The following is a 12,853-nucleotide window of genomic DNA, read 5'->3' as shown; positions in this document are numbered from 1 at the left end:
TGTTCTTCCTGTTCCCATGCTGAAAGCCAGGAATATAGAGATTTTTAATTATCCCTCCCTTTCACATGAAAAGATGACATTAAGTGTGAAGCTTTTTCTAGTCTGTCTGATGTTTCTAGCATAAATACATAATAAAAAAAATCCTTTTTTTTTCTTTTTTTTCTTTCCTTTCCCATGTTTAGCTAATGAATTCACTGCACACACCCTCCTGTTTATAGCGGAGAGAGAAGATGATGTTTCTGGAAGTAAATCCTTGTTATCATATAGAATTTGATCCAGTTTAATGAAATCAGGGCAAACCCAGTGTGCATGTGCAAGCACTTATTTTTCAAGGGAAGAGTAGTGTGTTTTGGTTTTGCTTAATGAATTAGTAGATTTAGAAGACTTTAAACAATGACAAATTACTCCTAAATTCAAAGCATCAGTTGCACAATAGATTCAGTTGTATGCCTCAGAACACTGCAATTCCTCACACAGAAAATGTATGTGGAAATATATGCACAGACTGCTTCTGTTTGGTAGCAGGAACTTGTTTGTAATTCAACAATGGGCTTGATGTCCCTAAACTATATTTAGAAACATATTTTTCCAAGAAAAAAAAAACTAAAAAAAACCAACTGTGAGAGCAGGAACTGAGTGCATTGCCTGGGAGCAGCACCAGATGCTAAAGAGGCTAGGCACAGGGCAAGGCAGCCAGGCAGGCTGTGGCCAGCAGCCCAGGCATTGTGCCAGATGAATCCTCCCTTGAAATGAGAATATTTGGGGAACAGATTTGTACTGCAGTGCACAAATTTCATGCTTATTACTCATGGTATTTCATATTAAGCTTCAGTTTTACTGTCTCCGTTAATGAAGCAAATCAGACAGTGCATCCTCCAAAGACCGGTCAAAGTTCATTTCTTTGTTTCTTCCTACTGCTTATGTGACTGTGGTTTGATGACTGTGGAATCAAAGGCCGTACCCCAAAGCATCGTTTCTTATCTACTGAATCTTCTTTTAAAATACACAACTAAAGTCAAAGGATATGCACCGAGTTCAGTCAAAAATTTAGAGTAGGTCTTCTTCAGTAGTAAAACATTTTCCTGCTACTAAATAGTTCGAGACAGGGTGGGGCGGTTGTTTTTTGGTAGCGATGGCGTTTTTTGTTGTTGTTTTTTAAGATACCTTTGATTTTTAAAATATATTTTCTATTTTCTTTGTTGTTGTTTTTGTTTAACTGTAAAAGTCAAGATGTACCTGAGGCAGCGTTTAAAAACAGGCATCATGTACTCAATTAACAGAAAGAATTTTGGTTTTCAAAAACATGGTACAGGTTTTAAGGAAGATTTGAAATGGAGTAGTTACCAATCAAATGTGTGAACCACAGGGCACAGCACTTCAAAATATCTGAGCCTACTGTTGAAAACAAGAACCGGTCATTAAATGCGTACAGGAAAGCAATTGTTCACTCTCTATTTTAAGACAAAAAAAAAGAAAAGTTTTTGTAAGACAACTATCTGTAACTTCCATGAGAATTTACCTGTGGAAGAGACACCGTACTGTAAATATGGCAATATGCTGGAATCTCCAGGGCTTTTTTTTTTTTTTTTGGTTGGTGGGTTGGTTTTTGATGGTGGTGGTGGTTTTGTTTGTTGTTTTTCTTTTCAAGGCAGAACACAGAGATATTTTTAATTAGGTGAAACTGAGGAACTTAATTCAATGTTGACTTCAAGCTCTTCATGTCTAGGCTATCATCTTCTGTTTCTAAATGAAGAAGAATTTCATTTAGGATTTAATAGAAAGTGCTTTGGTCCGTTCCCACTGTCACGAAGACTAATATATGTAATATTAAAAGAAAGTGTAGGACAGAAGAGAAATAGGAAAAAGCTCTAAAAGTCCAAATCATACTCCATAATTTTCCAATAAAACCTTTTTGAGAAGTTGCATTTCCATACCCTAGAGCTAGCAGGTGTATGGAAAGCTGTTTTGTGTCAAGAAAATATGCTGTCAGTGGTGGGAGTGATATCAGTTGTAATGCACCAGACAAGGAGACCTATAGTGGGAGGTTTAATTATGTTGACCGTGATGATATTGTAGTAATAAATCTGCAAAGCTGGCACTAGCATTGCTCCACTACTCCCACACACTTTTCCCTGTTCCCCCTCCCTCAACATTTGATTCACGAGTTTTAAAATTTTCTCTGTTGGTGCTCTGGTGCCACAGTCCTCCTGCACTCGGTGAAGTAATGTTCACCTACCCTGGCTGAACATGTTGCCCATCATAATCACCATAAAATGGCATGGTAGCAAGGGGGAATGGAAAAGTCTCTTGTTACAGGAGAGTGTCACTGAGGTAATTTCTTGAGGACAGCACACACAAGTATGAAAAACACAGGAAAAAAAATCTTGATTGTGATCATAAAAGTGGAGTTGCCTGAGGCATGGCTAGGCTTGTTCTGAATAAGAGTTTGCTGCAAAGGAGGGATTTCTCTCAGTTTGCATCCTTCTGGGTCAGCAGCAAGTACCGCTACATCTTTGTCATCATACATCAGTTTCAGTAGTACATTGATTCCTTCAACACCATTACCTGCAGGCAAAACTGCTCATGGGATAGCAAAAGATAACATTGTTTTCATGCGGTTTATGTTGTTTCTGTTTTGAAGAAAGTCAGGTATTCCGGCTTCTGTGTTTGTACTGCTTGTCAATGAGAATAAGCAAAAATAATCCATAGCCGTTTTCTTCAAGGTGCTAGCTGCTGCAAAGGAGTTGGCTTTGAAAGGACTCTAAGAGATATACAGACACATAGATATATTTATTTTTATTTTTTCCCCATGGTCAGAAACCCGTGCTTCATTTCCACTGAAGTTTTACCTGTATTTTCTTCAGACTTTCAGTTAATCTCATTTTAGCAGGGGCATCCTAGACCATAGTGCTTCACATTTGGGATCAGGCACTTACCAAATGAGGTCTCTTAGGAGCTTGCTCAGCAAGCCTTGATCCCTTGCTCCCTTGGTCCCATGTTTTGAGCTGTCTTAGGATGCAAGATTGAGGGAGATGGCCAAGAAAGGCAAATTTCATATTCTTTCTAATCCTATCCTCTGTGGCAGGCTGAAGGACTTGGTGATGGAGTCTCCTACAGAAAACTGCTTTTACTTTACAGCAAAATGTTGGCTGAGAATTGATGCAGAGATTCATATAAAGGACATGGTGATTCTCAAGGTCAACAGCTAAAACAAAACCTAAATCGGTAATTTATCATAAGGCCTGAGGCAAGATCCATGCTGTGCTGTTCTTCAGGTCAGAGTAAAAATCTGCCTCTGTTTCTGCCTGTCCTAAGAGAAGAAAAAGATCTGTGAGACCTGGGCCCTATCACATCTCTTCTCTCTGCTGGTACAACGGGGATAGAGCAAAAGCCCCACATGCCTCCACTTCTCTCATCTTCTTCCGCAAAGCAGAAAATTGTAGTTCTGAGGGCTTTCCTGCTCTTTGCATGGTACCTTTGTCTGAACTGAAATGAAGGGGACTTCCTCCATGATAAATGTCATATGTATTTTGTGAAATATACCACAGACATAGAGGAGTTCTGCCAAAACTCAAAGGCATTAGTACACTTTACATAATCAAGCTGAGTCTAGTTCCACCTGTTAAGATGCCTGTAAATGTTTATAATCTGGTGCCAGCCACCACTGGACATGTTATTAAAAATTACATTGAGGAAGTCAATGCTGTGCATACACTGCAGTGCTATGCAGTCTTGCACTACGCCCCTGTTTTATATGTTGAGCCATTTTCAATTAATACTGTTAGCTGAGAAACCATTAGCTATTTTTTTTTTGTACATTAAAACACTAGACAAATAAAAGCATGGCCATGTCCAAGTTTCAGATTTCCCTCTTTAATAGATCAGGAAATACTCAAATGTCTTATGAAGAAAGGTAACTGCAGCCTAAGACAAGAACATCAGGGGCAATAGATAAATTAAACTTGCATGATGGTTTCCAGGGGAAAGCATATGGAAAAATCAGCTATCTAGATCTTCGCTAAAGAACAGTGAGTTTACCTCAAGCACCACAGAAGAAGGTAAAAGCTATTCTTCTCAGTTTGAACACGGAGAGACCTGGCCCTTTAGAAGAACCCAGTTTCTCTTTCCTCAGTGGCTTTGCATCACAGTTATCTAAACTATAACAGTAGCTTGTCCGTGCTTCCACGCTCAACCAGCAGCACAGGTGACCTCTGAAAGCTCACGTTGCTCTTCTGCTATCACAGTAGATAATGAACTGGCTAAAGCTGACAGGCCATGAAAAATGATCCCTCTGCTTTGCTATCACTCCAACAAAAGTGATTCTCTGACGGTTCCTTGCAACAGTCCGAGCACCACTTCCAAAAGTTTTCTTTCTGTGGGTGAAGTGGCAGTGGTGGAAAAAAACAGACTCAAATGCTTCTGTGTGAAAACACTAACCTGTTATTTAAGGTTAACATACCCATTCCAGTCTACAAATAATGTGTCATTCTGTCAGAAATAAGGAGACTAAGGTTCATTTTTCCACACAATAGCACCTTTTTATTTTGATCTTCTTTTTCCATGTCAGTCTCGTGCTTTCATGTCTTGTCAGACACTGTCTTGTGTCAGTTTTGATGCCTGGTGACAGAACTGATGCTGGCAGTTCATTCCACTGTTAATAACCTAAAAGCAAAAGGAACCTACTGCCCTTCTAATCTGCAACTGTAGCATGGTGTTTTGCTTTCTTTGCACTATAGCCTGTGTCAGGGGGACAGTTTGGAGATCCTTGAACTTTTGGCAGCTAACTCAGCATTTTGATAGATGCTTTTCAAGTTCCCGCATGACTCCATTCCTATTACAAGGAGTTTGAGTACATAACCAGGCTCTGTATTACAGCTGATTTAGCTTAAGTAGACTAATGCAATATTTCCTCGCTATCTGAAAAAAAAAGTGTTTATCATTTTTGTCTCTAAAACACAGAAAATCATTTTGATACCAGACTTCATAGCAAAATCATTAGTAACACTTCTGGCAGTAGTGTTTGATAGTCTTGCATCTGCTTGCTACCAGCACTTTTTCATATGATGTTATGTCTGTGCCAGAATATTTCCTAAGAACAAGCCTTTTCATAAGTTTTTTACATACTTGTCTTAAGTATGTAAAAGTGAAGAAAATGAGTGGTCAGGGAGAATGGTCAGGAAAAATATAGTCTAGATTTGAATACGGAGGATGGAAATAGAAATATGTTCCCTTCAAGAGAAGAAATAGGGTGTATGCATGAGAACAGTATTTAGAGTCCTCTTGATTTCACCGGTAAGTCCACTGCTGAATTGTCAAAACACTTCCCAGTGTAAAGAATATCTGGCATGAGTCCTGTGAGATTATTTGGACTTGTCTTTGTGTTTGATTTTAGCCATAAATTTATTCTCACTACTTCTGGGGAAAAACACAGGAGTCTCTCTCCTGGCTGTGCTTAGACCTCATCCATAATTCTATTGCTTTATCCTCTGACAAAGATCTGGAATGTCTTTTATGAAGGACGACTAGATTTAAAGTGGAAGGAATCTGTCCAGAGGTGCAATTATTTTTTGAATCTATTTGTCATGATGATTTTGGACAACAGGTTACAGGACTCTCAGTTGATTCATCATTTTAAAGAGTACTGTGACCAGCCTGAGAGGTGGAGAAATACTCAGCATAAGTATCTGCCTTGAATAATTTTGCCCCTCAGATAAAACACATGTATGGTGTGTTTTAAATGTTTTCCTAAACAGACTATAAAGATTCTGGCAATTCAATTTTCGGGTTTCAGCTGTAGGTCTGTTATGGTAAGCTGAAATCTCAGGTAGATGTTAATTTTGGATTAATAATACCTAAATATGTGGACTGGAAATTTTGTAGGACTTCATTCAAAATAGTTTTAAGGTATGCAACAAAGTAAACAAATTAACTTTTCTTCACACAAATTGACTGGGATGCCTGCGGACGGAAACCTGTACCAGCAATTTTCTTATTGTAAATTCTGAAACCGTGCTGTCTTCAACTGAACATCTGGCTTTTTCTTGTTGTGCTCTAAGAGAAATAAGGATTTCTGGGGAAGGTAATATCTTTTAATAGATCATCTTTTGGGCATAGAAGTTCTTCTCCTGGTCTAGGAAAAGGTGTTACCTATTTCTACAAGCTGTGCTTTGGCTCCATGCTTAGATCACAGTTGTAAAAGTACCTCCTGCATGTTAAAAAAAAAATAAAATGTTGTTGTTCTTTTAAAGGACTATAAGTATTCAGTACCTTAAATATGAAGGTCAGCCAATGAAAAGGACTACCATGAAGCTTCATTTGGATTTTAAACTCAGTGAACTGTGTGTGTGTCTTAAATTTTGTTTAGGGATCCCCAATCCTGAGCAGGTTTTATGTAGTGGACAGTAATCCCAACACAAACCTTAACAACTTGGGGCGGGGAGAATGTGCAGTGGAAACCAAAACTAAAAGAAACACGCACATCCATCATTTATGGAAATGCCATTTCCATCATTGCTAAGCACAGTGAGTCAACAGCCTTATTGCCATGTTAAAGGAAAATTTACTCTACTGTGATGTGCCAAAATAGTATTTAGGTGTCTGGGCTTCCAGGATATTGGTCATAAAATTAAAAGGTGTGTCAAAGCCTAGAGAATTATTTTAATGCATTTAAAGCTAATAAAAGGTGCAGTGTTCAGTCAGAACAATGTGTGTCATCAAAGCAGTTGGTAGTATCATCATCTATTAAGATTACCTGACACTTTCCATTATAGTACCAAGTATGCAGTTTGATAATAACTTCATGACCTCCAGCTCCCAGGGGTTACTTTTACTGTTCTGTATGTGTCCCATCTATTAAACTCTTTCAGAGAAAACTTCATCCATTTTCAAGAATGAGGAAAAATTTGTCCTTTAAGGGTAATTTGATTCTTAAATATGTTTACCATTTCATAAAAAGGCTCTCTCTGTTTGGTCTTGACACTACAGAGGATTAGGAGACTGAATTGAGTCCCAGGAAAGAGGGAAAATTTTGGATGGGACCATCGGTGCATGTGACACTGATGAAATACAAACTAGGAAATGAAAGGACTTGAGTACGTGAAGCTACTCAGGTATCAGGGAGCAAGAGACTTGTTTGAAAAGGTGTGATTAGGGTTTAATAAAACAAGAAGACTAAAACTGAGATGGAGGGTAGAAAATGAAACTGGAGAAGCAAGGAGGATGGGATGAGGAGTCGGGGCATTTGGAAGACACAGTATGAAAGAAGTTTGAAGAGACAGCATACAAGGTATATGTTATCATGTCGTGAGAAGGGAAAACAGGTGCTGTTTCTGGGTCTCCAAGAAGGGGCTACCCTCCTGACCCTGCATGGGAATCCCATGGCTTACCCTCCTTCAAATGCCCTACTCCATGCAGATGGATGCTCATGGCCTCTTCACCTGGCAGCTGCTGAGGCATGCAGAAATCTCCCAGCCCCACAGCTCCTGCAGATTCAGCAGGGTGTCCCCATGATTAAACTTTGGAGTTTCTTCACATTATTAAAAAAAATAAGTAAGTTACACAAAGAGAAGCACTTTACATTGATATGGTTGCAGAACTCAAGCATTTCCATGTAAAGTAATGCTAGCTTAAGGTTGCCTTTGTTGCCAGAATCTCACCATCTGAAAAACAGTGATAAAAGTCCCATCTGACAAGAGTATTGTGAGGATTAATTGGGTATGCTTTGAAAAGTGCTACACAGTTTTATCACGTATTTCTATTTATTTCACTTTTGAATCAAAAATCACAGGAATAAATTGGTGTGGCCCAAATGGGAAAAATATATGAAGCATTATCTACTTTCTTCTAAAGCCACATTACAAGATATTGAGGCTGAAAAAAAATTAAAGCACATGAAAGCATGTTTTGTTTTTTCACGTGAATAAATTGATTTTCCTATGCTGAAAAAAATGGAGGACTGTATGCAAATACAGGGTCCCTGACTTGCCTATCTGTTTGAAGACTAATCTGCATTTGAGTTTTTCTAGCCTCAAAGTCGTCTTGTAAGAGCAGTATTTATTGAGAAGAACAAAAAGCAATCCACGTTAGGCATTTTAGCATATTCAGAAAGGAAATGTCAGGCAACATGAGGCAAAAATGTGTTTCCTTGTTTCTCTCTTTTCTAACTGAGTGGGGAAAAAAAATCACCTTGACATAGGGCAGTTAAAAGCTGGTATTCTGAGAGCTGTTAATCTATTGATCTGGTAGACAGTGCACTTCATGAAAGCAGTAAGTCAAATGCATGTTACCATCTCTGCCATATTTGGAACATTACCATTTATATTCTTGAAGTTCTGTTACCTTTTTGGTCAGCCAGCATTGTCCATGTGATTATGTGCTTATTGATAACAGTGGACCAAGAGCCAAAGCAACAGCAGTGTTTGTTCTTGATGGGAGTGCACAGAATTTCTGATGTTTCTGTATTTATGGGATCAAAATTCAGAGTAGCATTGATTTGCCAGGGCTTCTTATTTTAACAAGATATTACTTTATTTTATTATTTTGTTGGTGGTGAGGGAGACAGGGAACAAAAAAAAGGAGCTTTGGCATTGTTAGAGTTGCTTCCATAACGAACAGATTTCTTGAAAAGAAATGACTATACTGTACTTCCTTTGGCATGAAGAGTGGGAGGCTGGGATGCTGCCAGTGAGCCTTGCTCTTTGTAGCACAAATGTGGTGTTCTGCACTAGCATCTGCATTGCTGTGGACGGTATTTTCCTTTAAACTATTCCTTAGCTGCTCAGAATATGTCAGAGTAGGGTTTCCTTGGTATACAGGTTATGTTAATAGTTCATGAAATAGTTTCTGATTATATACTGTCTTTAGAAGTTCTTTTAATCTCTACCATGATAAATAAATGAATAAATAAATAAATACATCTATTTTATCTTTTAAGGAAAAAAAAAAAGAATTGTGTTCTCCTGGTACAGACTTGGGCATAAAAGTAAAAGTAAAATGTAGATATCACTGATATATACCAAGTTGTAGATCACAGTATGTACTTCATGCTGCCACTTTTTCAAGTGAACAGATAATTTTGCATTTTAGCATGCTTTGGTAGCTAAAAAGTATTCTTGCATTTCTGTGATTTCCATCATTTTCCAGATGATATGCTCAAGACCTAACTTACCTTTCCTCCAAAATAAAGTCAGAAGAGAAATATTGTTAGAAGGATGACTTATTTCCATTGCCGTATACAAAATGAAGATGGTATAAGTCAAATTCTAGATGGACAAATGTTTTATCTTCTTCTTGTTCATACTCCTTATTAAAGGTAAATTATAAACAGTTTTAAAATGGTTAGTTAACACTTGGAAAGTTTTAAAAAATTGTTATGAATTGCAACAATATGTGTTCCAGATAAGTTAAACATATTAATAAAAAGTTAGTTAATTGTCGCTGATTATTATGGAATTAAAATGTTTTTTAAAAATCAAATTTAAAATCAATTATTAAGCCTTTCTAATACAAATGTAATGTAAGGGGAAAGCATTTGTCAAAAGAAAGTGCTGAACAAGTAACACAGAATGATTGAAAAATCTCAGTTCTGGAACAACAGTTTGATTTCTACAACAATTTAAAAGCAAAAACAATTAAGATGAAAAGAAAGAAGAGCATTAATCTGTGCAGAATAAATCTTGGGTATGTAAAAATGAGCATGATATTCATGTTCTCCCTACCCAAGAGAAAGAGAGCTTGACTTCTTTATCCTCAGCATGGCTACAAGGCGAAAGTATGAACTTTTGCCTTTTAAGTACAAAAGATTCCTGAAAAATGTCTAAATCCCAGAGGAGTGTATGAGAGGTGACAACCAACCCCCCTGTTACCAGGCTAATGGTTCATCATCCTGCTGGTAGGGCTAACACCTGAGCCTGCTCAGAAAAAGGTCATCCAAAATCCTACCCTGCTTCTACATTTATACGTCCTGAAGCACTGAGCTAAGCACTTAGGAAAGGTCCAGATTTCAGGTCTGAAATGTATGGTGCCCTATTCATCGTTTGAATACAGCAGATTGGCATGCTCTTTAAAAATATATGCAATGTTTAGAGGAAGGCATCTTTTGTAATTGGGCAGGAAATCAGAGCTCATACGCAGAACCAAGAGTCCCATGCTCAGCATCCTCCTCAAACCATTTCATGGCCCTAGGGAGCGCCTTCCCCAGGATTACACCCCAAGCCCCACCACAGGGCACGCCATGGTGTTTCACAGGGCTGTGACTGGTTTGATACAAAGTCCTGGGCTCCCAATCTCAGAGCAGCTTGTGAATCTTGTGCTAGGGAGATGTGGAATGAGAGGTATTTACAGGGAAGGGAGCAGGGCTGGAAGCCTCCCCAGGCAGCACGTCTCTGCAAGGGAACTGAGTCATGCTCCCTTTCTGTTTGCTAACTCTCTGCCCATGAATTGTGCATTTCTTTGCACTCGGCAAGTGGCACAGCTTCAGCTACGACTCCCACCGCAATTTCGCTTTTAGCCTGGTTGCTAGGAGATGGTAGCACTGAGTTCAGGTCCCTTCCTTGCCACAGCTAGCAAAGACCTTGCATCCCAAATTTGACTCCTCTTCACTGTGTCTTGCCACAAGAAGCCAGAACTCAGGTCTCCTACCTCAGCCACGTGCTCCAGCAGCCAGGCTGGTACACATCAATGTGCTGCATCCTTGCTGTGCCCTCTGGCCCGACTCTGCTGTGCTCAGCTATGAGCTCAGTGCACCAGCTCTGCAATAAACTCACTGCTGTGTTTTCACTTGAATGGCTAGAGGGCCTCTGGAGCCCAGCAAATCTGTGGGTCCCAGAAAGTTGGATAAGGAAACAGGGCCTGAGATACCCTGCTGAGCCATGGGCTGGCTCTACGTGGCTGTACAGTGATTCTTCTGTAGACATCAGTACATTTCTTGCTAAAGATGGGTCAGATGGTGTACGTGCAGTTAGGTATTTTGGCAGCTTCTGGGAGTTATTCCTCTTTGCATTGTACCCTTTGAACACAGTCCAGTCCTTGGTAAATTTGGTGAAAATCCCTTGCTGCTCTTTATGACAATAAAATGAGGCCCCGAGTGAGTCTACGGCATGAAATGTCATCTAGTTTTAGAAATAAGGGTAGAAGACATCTCAGCCTTGACAGTGTTAAGGATTTGGATGAAGATTTCAGCTTGGTCGTGAAGACAGAACTTTACTGTAGAGCTTATAATTTTTTCTCATAGAAAATAATACTTTTTCTTTTATAATGGCATTGGGAGATTAAAGGCATATGATATTAAAGTTGAATTCCTGGCCAAAAAAAAAAAAAAGCATTGCAATTTTAGCTCTTTGTTTAAGTCTATTATTGTTTAAGAAAACACAAAGGAGACCAGTTTGGCCAGCTCTCTAAAAAATGCAGAGCTTAGCCTCCACTCATATTAGTGCTCAATAGACCCCATTCTGATTGTTTATGGAATTAATTATGTGATGGTTCAGTATTCTGTATTAAATATTAAAAGTTTATGTTAATAATATATGTTCCATTTCATGAGTCATCTCACTTGAGCCCAAGTCTTTTTAGCCAATAAAAGAGACAGGGATATCTTCATCTCAGAAAAGTTGGTGGCATCTTATTTGAGAGATGGGACTGACTAATGGTAATGGGAAAATTACTTCAAAACATGTTTAATTTGACACAATCTGGGCACTGTTTGAACTATTTGATCCTTCTGTGTTGGTATATACATTGTTATTATATATATATATAAAGTTTTGTAATATTTTATATCATTTTTAGTAACTTTGGTATATTTAGCAACAATAAAGAGGTAGTACAGAATCTTACAAAAAGGGGGAGATGATACTCACAGATCGTTGTTCAGTTGAATACTCTGAAAATGTCTTCAAAAAAATCTTACCTGTGTTTTATAAATACTGATGATCCATACAACCATTTTATTCGAAACTACTGACATATATTTTCATCACATAATGAGTAGAGTCAGGCCTATTAAAAAAAAAAAGTCTACAAGTTAAAAAGAAACAAAGAAGCTCAAATACAATTGCAAGCCAAATCAGAAATTCTGACGCTTAAATCCCTCAGTGGGCTGAGCAGTCATTCACTGATTGTTTTCCTTGTTTCCAACTACTAAAACACATTAAATCTTTTTTTTTCTAATGTTTTTCCCTTCCCCCCTCACCCTCCCACCAGTGTCATAACTAAAGTTGCTACTGGGGCATTCTGTGATCATGAGTGGAGGTGTGGTGCTCTCAGCAGTAGATACAGCAAACATAGATGGAGAAATATACACTTTCTTCTGAAATGGGATTTCCTGTAGGGGAAAGTTGTGGGGCTGTTGTGCTAAATCCTGTTCAATATTTTGCTATCATCTATGAGGTAAATAAGGAGCATGAGACGAACTCATAGTGTACAGTCACTGCTTATACACGAGGCTACAAATACTTACAAACCATGTTTGCAGAGGCATCCTTACCACTTGTGTGGTAAGTACCATCCTTGTGTGGATGGTTGCTCATTCAGCCTTCTGCAAACACGGGAAATGTGGTTGCATTCTGTTCCTCTTTTCCTTCTGTCATTTCTGAGGCTGGTACATCAAGAAAAGGAGTTGGTGCATTCTGTATTGGTTTGTTTTACTGAGAAAGAGATGGTTCTTTGACTCAGAAGGGTCACACCCGTAGTCAGAAAACAACGGCTTCCTTCTATCCTTTTCCATGCTATATCTACACAGAGTTGGATTTTGCGGGAGACTGAGCTCTTCAGTATGAGAGGATGCCTCTTCCTCTTTGAGAAACAGCGTTATTGGCTAGTGGAGCACAAAAAAAAAAAAAAAAAAAAAAGATCTCAA

General features: G+C 38.6%; 1 protein-coding gene across 10 annotated transcripts in view; it reads left to right on the top strand.

The window, feature by feature from the left end:
- NOL4 (nucleolar protein 4) overlaps positions 1–12,853 on the top strand; it is a 194,281-nt gene that overhangs the window by 166,615 nt on the left and 14,813 nt on the right. The gene's annotated exons all lie outside the window — the stretch shown is intronic.

Source organism: Anser brachyrhynchus (genome assembly GCF_964034855.1).
Source record: "Anser brachyrhynchus genome assembly, chromosome: 2".
Classification (NCBI taxonomy): Eukaryota; Metazoa; Chordata; class Aves; order Anseriformes; family Anatidae; genus Anser; species Anser brachyrhynchus.
Note: the sequence above shows the minus strand (reverse complement) of the source record. Positions and strands in the feature narration are given on the sequence as shown.